We start from the raw sequence: 12045 nt of genomic DNA, 5'->3' as shown, positions 1-12045 counted from the left end.
GACAGGCTCACTTTGTTCATTTTTGAGAAACTTTCTACCACAAGTCTGAATAGCCATAGCTTGTCGGTTGTTCTTTCAAATAAAAATCGTCTTCCATGAAAGGAGTAACAGTTCAGTTCACGACTCAATCGCACAGGTGCTTTTTGCTTGAGATGAGGGTTGGGTTTCAGAATGCAGCAGGAATGCTTTCTGTGTACTTCTCAGTTAGTCACACAGAATGTTAAAAAGATATGTACTCAAGGGTTGAGGTTTAATAAAATTAGTGATTTCTACTGCTGCATGAAGAACATTCATAAGCAAAATTGGCTTTTTTTTTTTTAACCGTGAGTGTGTGGTGAGGAAAAAATAAAGTGACAATTAGTTCAATTTGGTGCTATTATCTTGGTTCACGTGGCTGTCAGCAGTTTTACCTACCATTGCCTTCACGTCATTGTGCAAATGTCAACACAGGAAAAAGATAAATAATGTCTTAATATTATTATAAAAATATTTTGCCCCTGTGGACCCCTGAAAGTGTCTAGGGGACCCCAAGGGTCTGTGGACCACACTTGGAGAAGTGCTGAGCTAGAGAATCAGGAAGAGGTCGTAATGAGGACTGAGAAGGCTTGGCCCCACCTGTTGGAGAAGCTGTTTCCAGCCATTTCCCCACTCCCTTCCCGTGGCTGGGCGTTTGCTGCCCACACAGACTGCAGCCTCCAGGGGGCTGGGGGGGTGTCTGAGGTGGGGTGGCGTATATGCCAGGGTCTGGGCCACTGCAATCTGAAGCTTAAGTATCTTTTCCAGGTTAGACAGTGCAGCCTCCAGAGAGTGGGGACTGAAAACCAGGCAGAAAATTGTGTGGGAGCAGCTGCTAAAAGAGGGAGACCCAGGAGGGCCAAGGGGCGGGCCGTCTTTTTAGAAGACACTCCAAGGAGACACCTGGCTCTAGGTGTGCTGAGATGGCACTGGTCTCTGCCTGCGTGCCTGGTCCCTTATGCCACAGCCTCTTGGAGCCTTTTAGGCTCAAAGTTCTTCCTCCTTTCGGTGCACGTAGAAGGGAGAGTCTGCAATTGGGGGGAAAATCTCCCAATCTAGGCTCACAGATCTGAGGAGGAGTCAGGAATTAGTTTTGACTATCTGGATTTGGTTCTATTTTAATTTAAGATCCTACATACATCTTATTGTGTATGAAGCAGAATCCTCAAACATGCAACCCTAATTGATTCCTAGTCTGATGACTCACAGTTCCCCCCTCCAAAATTATGTTTGGTCCATTCTTTTCTGCCTCCTACCAGAAATTCCTGACACTCTCCTCCTCCACCCCCATGTCAATCCACTTCCCTCCTCTGCTTTAAGCTTGGCTCAAAATTCGCCTCCTCCAGAAATCTTTCTCCATTGCTCCTGCCCTCCTCTGTAGAAACTTCATTCTGATTTGTTTCTGATTCCCTCAGTGCTCATCATACGCAAAGCTACCTTCTTTGAGCACCACTATGTGCTAGGTACCATGCTGAGTATCTTGTGTAGGTTGTTTTTAACTCTTAAAAGAGGAATCACTCTTTTGTCTCTGAATCTTCTTTCTGGTTCTACCATCAACTCCATCAGCAGGTCCTGTAGATTTTACCTCTGGGACATACCTTGCATCCATTCTCTTCTCTCCATCTCCACTCCACCACCCTAATCCAAGACATTGTTGTCTCGTGCCTGCACTACAGCATAGTCTCTTTCTAGTCTTCTTCCAAGACCCCATCCCACTAGAATATAAGTTCTTTGAGGGCAGACCTTGCATGTTGTGTTCAGCAGTCTATTGCCAGTGCCCAGCACGGTGCCTTACATACTATCTGTTCAATATTTACTTTTGAATAAATGAATGAATGGGAGGAGTGGAGAAATGAAGAAATGATAGCCATTTTACAGATGAAGACATTGAGGCTTATTAAACAATGTGCCCACGATCTCATGATCTCACCATGGGAAGGGGCCACAGTGAGATTCCAGCCACGTATGTGGGTCACTAAAGCTTGTGCTCTCTCTACTCTCCCACCGGCCTTGGTAGGAACTCATTTCACACCAGCACGAGATATGCACTGTCCATTTTACCTATGTGTGTTTTTGTTCAGCCTAAATTGATTGTAAACTCCCTGGGGGAAGGAATGATGGCAAAGGTTCTCGTAAGTCTCTGTACCCGAGGATTGCTCTGCTTTCCAGTTAGGAGGCTCAGGTCCATCAGTATTAGCTCTGCAAGCCTTTTAACAAGTAATTCCTCTCACGGAACCTAGTCTCCTGATCAGCATATTGGGGATAATAGTGTCCTTATCTATCACTCAGTGAAGCCACGGGAAAGCAGAGGGCTATACCTTGGACTTGGCAATGGAGCTGGAGAGAAGCGCGTGGGCTCTAGATGTGTATTGGAGGCAGCATCAACAAGGCTCACCAACATAAAGGATGGTTATTTTCATCCTGGTTAGGGGACAGAGCACTGAGCTGCAGGCCAGGATGAAACGTCCCTTCCATCATTTGCTTTCCTTCCCACACGGCTGTCACCTCTGTTTCAAGGCATTAGTGTCCCTGATGTGGCCACACTCCTCTTTTTCCATCAATAAAGCCTTGACATCACCTTTTGTCTTCTTTTTGCTCTCTCATCCAGTGTGTTCTCCAAGAGCAGCTGCTGCTTCTGTGCAGCCTGTGCGAGGCCTCTCTTTCCTTCTCATTCTCTAGTTCTTAATCTGTTGCCGACCATCTTCGCCTCTATCTCTGTCGCAGCAATCGCTTCAAGCCAGAAGATTCTGCTGCCACTCCTTGCTCAGCCAAACAAGGGCTCCCCGTTGCCTGTGGATATTCGAACTCAGCACAGCCTCAGCTCCACTGTCCTAGTCTCCTCTCTGGCCTTAGTGACCTCTTTCCTCCTCAAGCCCCTATACTTCAGCCAGACTCATTGACTCACTTCCAGCTTCAAAGAGGCTTTCTTGTCCTTGGAAGTCTTGAAATCTTCCCTCTGGAAGAGACCTGAATGGCATCAAATCCAACCTTTCAATTCAGATATTCTTTCTAAAATCATTGCTAACAATATGGTTTACCTCTGGATTGAAACGGTCTCCACAAGTCCCCTCCTCCAAGGAGGCCCCAGTTTCTCTTGTGCATTTTGTTTAGTGTTTTGTCAACGCCTGCACCCAACTCCCACACCCAACTCCCGCCATTCAAGTCTTCCCCTCCCTTCAAGGCCGCATTCACGTCCCACTCCTCCTGCAGCTGGCTTGGCCACTAAGCCCCCAGTGATCTTTCTTCCTTCCCTGCTTCCTTGGCATGGTAGTCAACAACGCGAGTGGTTTTTGGTTTCTGTTTTTGTAATTGTGGTAAAACACACATGACACAAAATTGACCGTCTTTTAAGTGTGCAGTTCAGCAGCATTAAGTACATTCATGGTGTCGCACCGTCATCACCACCATCCATCTCCAGACCTTTTTCCTCTCCCCAAACTGAAACCTGGTACCCATAAAACACTAACTCCCTATCCTCCCAGCCCCTGGTGGGCACATTCCATTTTTTGTCTTTGTGAATTTGACTATTCTAGGTACCGCATGTAAGAACCGTACAGGATTTGTCCTTTTGTGATTGGCTTATTTCACTTAGCATAATATCCTCAAGGTTCATCTATATTGTGCCATGTGTCATAACTTCCTTCCTTTTTACGACTGAATAATACAGTATTCCATCATATGTATATACTTCATTTTGTTCATCCATTCATCCGTGGGTGGACACTTGAGTTGCTTCCACCTTTTGCTATTGTGAATAAGCAACATGAGTTTTGCATCAGATCGAAGAGATTAAATCTCAATTCTGTTAGCTTTCTAACTAGGGTAAGATGCCTGACCTCCAGGAGCCTCAGATTTCTTAGATGTACAATGCAGTGGTATCATGTGTCTTTTAGGATTTTTATGGGCAAACAATAAGATAAGGGAAGTGACATTGTCGGTAAGCATACCTGACAAGTGGTAAGTGCTCAGCGCATGCTCAGAAGCTACTTGTACCACACGTGTCACTTCCCAGTCGTTGCTTTGTGGTGTTAGTTCCTTTTTTTAAAAAAAATCTACAAAACAACTCTATCTCCGTAACTCATGCTAGAATCTCAGGGGGCAAGAACTTGAACATAATAGTCACGAATTTTTTTGCTGATGGTCTGACTTGGAAGTGGTTGTGAGTGTGAGTGCATAAAAACGTGAGTGTGAGTGTGAGTATATTTGTGTGTGTGTGTGTGTGCTTGTGCATGTGGGCTCACTGGGGAGCACAAGAGAAGGTGTGAGGATGTGTGTTGGTGGTGGGCATATAAATATTGCCCCAGCTGGCAGTGTATGAATCGTGGGACTCGGGAGGCCCAGGTGGGTGTTTGGTGCCCACTTGCCCTCAGCCCCTCGTGGTTCTGCATGCTGCTCCCTCAGCAAGGTTGGGAATGTGTGTGAAGTGCATGAGGGAGCTGGGAGTTGGGGACAAGAAGAGGAGGACCACCAAGGGGTGTGTGCAATTGCAGATTCTTTGTTCTGTCCGATGGTTCCCCAACCCCCGCTCCATACGCACCCGAAAGAGTTGTTTTCTGTGCCAGCCTGGTCTGCCCATTCCCGCAGCCTAACAGAAGGACTGTCCCCACTTGGCTTTTGCTCACCCTGGACGTGTGACAACGCAGTTGCCTTCCCAGCGCCTCCCCCTCCCCTGGCCACTTTGCTTTGGCAGGTGTGAAATATTAATTGCCTCACTGGGGACTGGGTTCTTTCTGTCTGTCATGTCTGACCAGAATATCATTCTCTCCTGCAAATATAATTACCAGGGTTTGTGGTGGGTAAAGTGGGGGGTGGGCTGCAAGGTAGGGAGGGGGAGTGTGTGTGGGAGGGGTGTTGAGAGGGGGCTGGGGCTTTTTTCTTAATCGCCTCTCTCCTGTCTGTTAATTAGGAGCCGTGCTTTGCTACATGCTGAGATATTTTGGTTAATTATGAAAGAGAAAAGGACAAATTTGTCACGTCTTTTGTTTTCGTTCCACCAGTCTCGTAGTGACAGCAGTGTGAAGGCTGATGGACTGCTCAGGCGGCAGTGCCAGATGCTCACACACGCTCCTCCAGGAGAGGTGGGGAGGGGTCTGCAGGGCCAGGAGGCGGGCAGGGGGCGACCAGACAGACGTGGGCTCGGGGCCTGTCTGGGCCAGGTTCATGAGGCTCAAATGGAGGGAGTCAGATTCTTGAATATGAACGTGAAACGGATGCCAGGGAGGAGAGCATGTTTCTGCAGGAGCTGGGAGCCGGCTGAAAGAGGGGGAGGGGAGACACTCTCTGTGCTCTCCAGTCTGGGTGGTTGGCCTTAAGCAAATGCCGGGTGAGTCAAGGCTGAACTCGCTGTTAGCAATCAGAACAGACAGACGGCTTGCCGCCCTTCCTAGGGTCTTGAGTAAGTCAGGTGCATGTTCATGTTGGAGAGTGGGGGTGAGTATGACACGGCGGAAGGCTGTGCTAGTTCTCTCTGCCAAGGTTTACCTGGCTGAGGCCTGTTTCAAGTCTCAGCTTGTACCTTATTCCCCTAAACCTGAATAGGAGCCCCACCTTTGGGATCTACGGCTCACTGACCTGTTACCATGTGATGGTTAATTCTATGTGTCAACTCGGCCAGCCTATGGTGCCCAGTTGTTTGTTCAAACACCAGTCTAGATGTTGTTGCAAAGATACTTTTTAGACGTGGTTAATATATACAACCAGTAGAGTTTAAGTGAAGCCAATTACCTTCCATAACATGGGTGGACCTCATCCAATCCGTTGAAGGCCTTAAGAGCAAAGACTGAGATTTCCTAAAGAACAAGAAATTCTGCCTCAAGACTACAACATGGAAATCTCCCCTGAGTTTCTCACCTAGGAGCTGCCCTACACATTTCAGACTCAAGACTGCATTGACTTTTGTCTGAATTTCCGGCCTGTGGGCCTGGCCCGTAGATTTCAGACCTGCCAGCCCCTACAATCACACGAGCTGGTTCCTTAAAATGATTCTGTCCCTCTTGATTACGTATATAGGTATCTATGTATATATGTAGATTTCTCCTGTTGGCTCTGTTTCTCTGGTGAACCCTGACTAACACATACTCCAATGCAGCCCTTACCTGCAACCTAGTCTTGAACTTGCCTGCTTCCTTAACCATCTTCTCCACTGTCTGTGAGGACAGAAACTAAATTGGGTCCCATAGAATCCCCGGGCCTAGCACAGGGCCTACCTGTAATAGGCCTTAATATGTATTTGTTGCATATTGAATGAGTTCATTTGGGAAACAAGAAAGACCCACATCCCCCAAACCAATCAAATAACCATCCACGGCAGCACAGGCAGTTCCTGATTTATAAATGGGTTGAGTTCCAAAAATTCATTTGAGTTGGATGTCTGAAGCTTTTTCCCATAACAACAAGGATATCACTGCTGGCAAGGCTCCCGGGCCTGCTGCCAAAAACCTATTTAACCCATAGGATAGATTAAGTACTGTGCATTTGCCATGAAAAATAGTAGAAAACAATACTCCTGCAAGGCTAGTAATTAAAAGAGAAATATGATAGTATTGAATAAAAATAGGGAACATCTTTCATTATGGATATTGGAGTTGGAGGAAGAATGGTTAGAACAGGATGAGCAAGTAGAGAGAGACTTATGGAAAATCTGAATGGAATTTCTGAATATTTTCAGGGAATTTGGAAGTCAGTGGGACAGAGTCTTTATTTGATCTAATTTCTGGGCGAAACTCAGAGTTGTTCCTCCCCTCCCCTGACTGCTGTGTAATGAGGCCAGCTCTTATTGGTCTCAATTAAGGTCATTAATTTGTTCACAAATGTAACAAAAAGAGGGAGTAAAGGAATCCTGGGGTGCTTGGGTGAGAGAGAGAAAGAGAGAGAGAGACAACAAGCATAGAACTGATACAGGCTGTATGTCTATGTGGGAATGAAGTGCCTGTGGTGAGATGCACTGAGCTGTGAGCAGGTATGAAAGAGAAGCAGCAGGATGGGGCAGTGGATGCTCAGCTCTGCGGGGCATGTGGGGAATATGAAGGGATGCCAAGCAGGCAGTTCCCCATATAGTCACCAGGAGGCACTGTTGTCCTGCTCTGGCAGAAGGAACTCCGGCGGCGGGCGGCATTTGAGGAATTTGGTGGGGAAACCTGGAGGGAGGGAATGTGGTGGGCATTCCAAGTTGGGTATCAATCCTGCAAAGGGACTCTCTGGTTACAAAGATCCAAACAAGTGATGCGGACAAAAGATGCTCTGAGATCTAAAGGAGGGCGTGTGGACCCTGGGAGAATCCCAGAGAAGGTGAGCCTGGGACTGGCCGTTCAAGGCTGGCACTTTGGGAATGGCAAGAAGGCAGGCGACAGCCTTTGTGGCTAAAAGGGCCACTGCGAGGCAAGAGGGAGCCTGGGGTATGAAGGAAGGGAAATAATGCCAAGGCATTGACTTTGTGAAACAAAGCCACATAAATGGGGATGTTAGGATGGAGAGTTTTTTTGCGGGTGGAGAGGAAAGCGAGACGAGTTCTTTTTTAAAAAGACAAAACCTTTTTTTTTTTAACTTTTTTTTTTTTGAGGAAGATTAGCCCTGAGCTAACATCTGCTGCCAATCCTCCTCTTTTTTGCTGAGGAAGACTGCCCTGAGCTAACACCCATGCCCATCTTCCTCTACTTTATATGTGGGACGCCTACCACTGCATGGCTTTGCCAAGTGGTGCCATGTCCGCACCTGGGATCTCAACCGGCGAACCCCAGGCCGCCGAAGCAGAACATGCGCACTTAACCGCTGCGCCACTGGGCTGGCCCCAAAATCTTTTGATTTTGAAATAATTTCAGATTTACAGAAAAGTTGCAAAGAGAGTGAAGAGTTCCATGTACCCTTCACCGAGCTTCCTCTGATGTTAAGATCTTACGTAATTACGGTGCATTTCTCAAAACTGAGAAATTAACATTTACCCAACACCAGTAAGTAAACTATACACCTTATTCTAAGTTCACCAGTTTCTCATGAATGCTATTTTTCTCTTCCAGGGTCCCATTCAAGATACCATGTTACATTTAGTCATCCTTCATCTCCTCCAGTCTGTGACAGTTTCTTGACTTACCCTTATTTTTCATGATCTCGACAGTTCTGAGGAGTACCAGTCAGGCATTTTGTATACTGTTCCCCAATTTGGGTTTTTCTCCTATGTTCTCATGATTTGAGTGAGGTTATGGGTTTTTAGGGAGACGTCACCGCAGAGGTGATGTGCCCTTCCCATGGGATTCTATCGGGAGGCACAAGATCTCAACATGACTTGTTACTGGGGAAGTCAGTCCTTCAAGGCTCTCTTCTTGGGTAGGTTCTGCCTAATTTTCCGGAATAATCTAGCCTTCCTGCCTACGTGTACCTTATTATCCAGATGAACTAGAGCAGGCTTCCTGCTCCGGAGAAGCCACGCACTTTATCCACTCTGGGCAATTGCTCATCAGGATTCTCTACTGAAACATCACTATTTTTCCCTTCCTGTACTCTGTTTATTAGAAGTGAGTCACTAAGTCCAGCCCACACTCAAGGGGATGGAAATTAAGTTCCACCTTCTGGAGGAAAGAATAGCAAAGAATTTACGGAGATATGCTAAAACCACCACATAATAATACATATTTGGGAGGAGATGCTCATATTTGGGAGTTCATTCTTGGGAAGTTGATTTTGCTGTAATTACAGGACAGAGGACACATTTAGGTGGGAGACAGACATACGGGACGAGAGCTCTGGGGGGTCCCTGGGACTGGAGATTTGTGTGTGAGAGCTAGAGAAGTTCATTCTTTTGCCTGTGGTCAGTCACCCAACAACAGACGTGGTCACGGTGATGGTGGAAGTGGAAGTGGTGGGGGTGCAGTGTGGGAGGACAAAGGTGCAATTAGCATGGGTCCCTAGTCGTGAATTTTGGGCCATCTTTTGCAGGGGAGGCCTCAGGAGCTCAGTGAGCTGTAAGGATTCAGTCTGTCCCATGGCCTTCCCTGCTTGGCCCTGGGATGGACATGAGCGGAGATGATGTCCCCCAGCTTCTGAGGGTCTTCTGAGCTGTGTGGGGAGCCTGCTTCCCAACCCGCTCAGGAACTGTTGACAGCCTCCTCTTTAGGGCAACAGCCTGACACAGCCCAGCTTGCTGGTCCGCTGATTGTGGTCTGCTGTTGATCAACCTCCCCTACCCCAACTCCCCCCCCAGATTCGGGGAGTCAGTCTATACCTGGGACTCACTTTAGCTCTGCTGGGATACCGCGAGCAGCAACGCACCCTTACAGGAGCTGAGGTCCCAGCACTGGGACTTTTGAGGTTTTGCCCCTTCTATTTTTTCCTCCCCATCTCAGTTCTAGAGACAGTTGCCCAAATTTGGGAGCTGTTTTTTATGCAGAGCGGGGTTTGGATCAGAAGCAAGGTGTCCCACAGGCTGGTGAGGACCTCCTTTCTCCTTCACTCAGAGTCATCTCTGCCACTGCCCAGTCTGTGAGAGACAGACTGACTTGGTGGGATCCAAAGTGAGTTATCCCAAAATATCTCCTGGGATTGACCAAGCCTGGCTCCTAATGTCCAGGTTTGAGCACCTGTTGCTGAAGACACACAGTCGGTTCTCACCGTGTGTGTGTGTGTGTGTGTGTGTACATGTGCTAAATAAACTGTGCTTTGTCTCTCCCAGCATCCTCAGCCTGTCTTTATTGACCTGGTTCCATCGATCTGTGACTTGGCTCCATCTCACCTCTTCCAAAAAGCCTTCCTGGATTAAACTTTACATCAACCCCATTTTGATTTGGCTAATCTGACCTCAGTGGCATGCAGTCTGTAAGTGTTACTGAGTGGTTTCGAATGTGAGCGTCCAGACTCCCCATCTAGAGCAGAAGGTCCTTCAGGGTCTCTTCTGCCTCCCCAAGTCTGTGCTATGGACAAGTGGACTGAAGGATGAAAACAGAAGGGTTCTTATCTTATATGGTCCCTAGTGACTTGTAGCTCAATTTGTCCTCTGGAATGGTTGAAGATCTGGGTCAGACCTCTGGAATCTAGGGCTGTCCTGTCCGGTCCCGTATGTGTGTGTGGGAATGGGGGTGGGTCAGGGAAATGCCTCTTATCCTAATCCTCTCGCAGGCCTCTTACTGCAGCTTCTCCATTTCCCAAAAGAAATTAGCAGGAGGCAGAATTACTCTCCCTCAAAGGGGCTCGAAGAATCTCCCCTTCTCTGAGGCAACACTGTCTCCCTCCCCAGCCCCTGCGGAGAAAGGGCCTGGTACCTAGAATAATGATCCTGCGGACGGATCTCTCCCATCTGTCAAGAAGGGGAAAAACTCACTGGTTCTACCCAGGTCTTTAATTTTTTTCCCTGCCTCCTTATTTGCATTCAGTAGGGAGGTGACACATTCTAGAACATAACCTCCCTTTTTCACTCCAGGAATCTAATAGTTATTCCTGTGTTTGTGAAAGATAAAGGATTAGCAAGAATGCTTTGCATGAAGGCGCCATTTGTAAATGCTTTATAATTATTTATGAAATTATCTTGCATTTTATAGCATGGGAGATAATAACTTAAATTGATGTATTAAACATGCACAATCATTATTTTAACAATATTAAATGCACCTCTCTAGAATAATTGCTTCATAAATACGAAGAAAGCATTCAGAAGTGGCACCTTAATTTAAGACCTTACAGGATTCGTGACACCCGAATCCACGACCCTTTCTCTTGAAGACAGATGGAGTTTCTTATCTGGCTGCAGTGTTCCTCTTTATTGAAGTGAAAATGAATTCTTAAATTAAAAAATATATTATCGAGGTAATTTTGGCAATGTGATGAAGCAATGGGAGAGGAGATAAGAAGCAGAATTTCCAGGGACCAGAACAAATTGGACGAAACTTATCTTTGCTGGTCCTTGTCCTCCCCATTCCCGGGGCACTGGAAGAATCATTTGGTCTCGGGGTACCCTGCCCGTCTCTGGGAAGGAGTTAAAGACTGACTAATGGTGGAGACTGTTACATTACTCCCCTCCAATGTCAGGACTTTGGGGCTGTTTTGAGCAAGAGAAACCCCCAAATGGAAGATCCTTTTTGCACAGCAGTGCGTCTCTGCAATGGTGTGGAGGAAATCCAGGAGAAATGTGAAATTTGGCAAATAGTGAAACAGGGAAGAAAGAAGAGACAGTAAACCCCAGTCTCTTATTTGTGGGCAGCTAGTTGGTTTCGCTTATTTTTTAGCCAGGTTTGCAGATCCGAGGCAGGTAAGCCAGTCTCCCCAGCAGCGCGGCTGCACTGCCTTCTGCTGGTGGGGCCCTCTGCTGGTCACTGTCAGAATTTCAACACCACGCGTTTGAAGAGTATGTTAAAAGTCTCCACCAGTGAAGAGGCGCCTTCCAGGGTCTATGCCCTGTGCTACGTGTTTTGTGAACACGATCTTATTCAGTTCTCACAACATTCATTGGGATAAGGAAACTAAGCCTAGGAGAGTTTAAGCGCAGATCCAACCTCTTAAACACTGGACTATACTGAGTCAGCAGGCTAGAGAGCTGACCTTGGGTGGCCCCTTATCCAACCCCAGGTCCAGAGATGAATGCAAATCTATTCTACATTTAAAGACCATACTCCAGAGTCGTAATGATTCTATTCGGAAGTGCATCTTAGCTGCTAACTTAAATCCAGCAATATAGCAAGCGCATGTCCTTGGGGTAGGATGGGTCTTTGAAATTTACGTGATTCATTCTAAGATCTGGTCGTGGCCCCTGTGTTTTCAAATACTGGATGTCATGCTGACTCTTCTTTTTCTCTCACACCTCATGCCCAATCCCCGTCAGGAAAATCTGTCAGCACCTTCAAAATATATCCAGAATCCAGCTTCTTTTGACCACCTCCACGATCACCACCTTGGTCTAAGGCTCGGGCATCGCCTCTTCGTGTGACTGCAGCAGCCTCCCAACTGGTCTTCCTGCTTCTCCTCTCTCCCCGCACAGTCTCTTCTCAACACAACTGTCAGAGCGAGTCTATTAGAACATAAATCAGATGGTGTCCTTGCCTTCATCTCGCT

This window comes from Equus quagga, chromosome 13 (genome assembly GCF_021613505.1).
Source record: "Equus quagga isolate Etosha38 chromosome 13, UCLA_HA_Equagga_1.0, whole genome shotgun sequence".
Classification (NCBI taxonomy): Eukaryota; Metazoa; Chordata; class Mammalia; order Perissodactyla; family Equidae; genus Equus; species Equus quagga.
Note: the sequence above shows the minus strand (reverse complement) of the source record.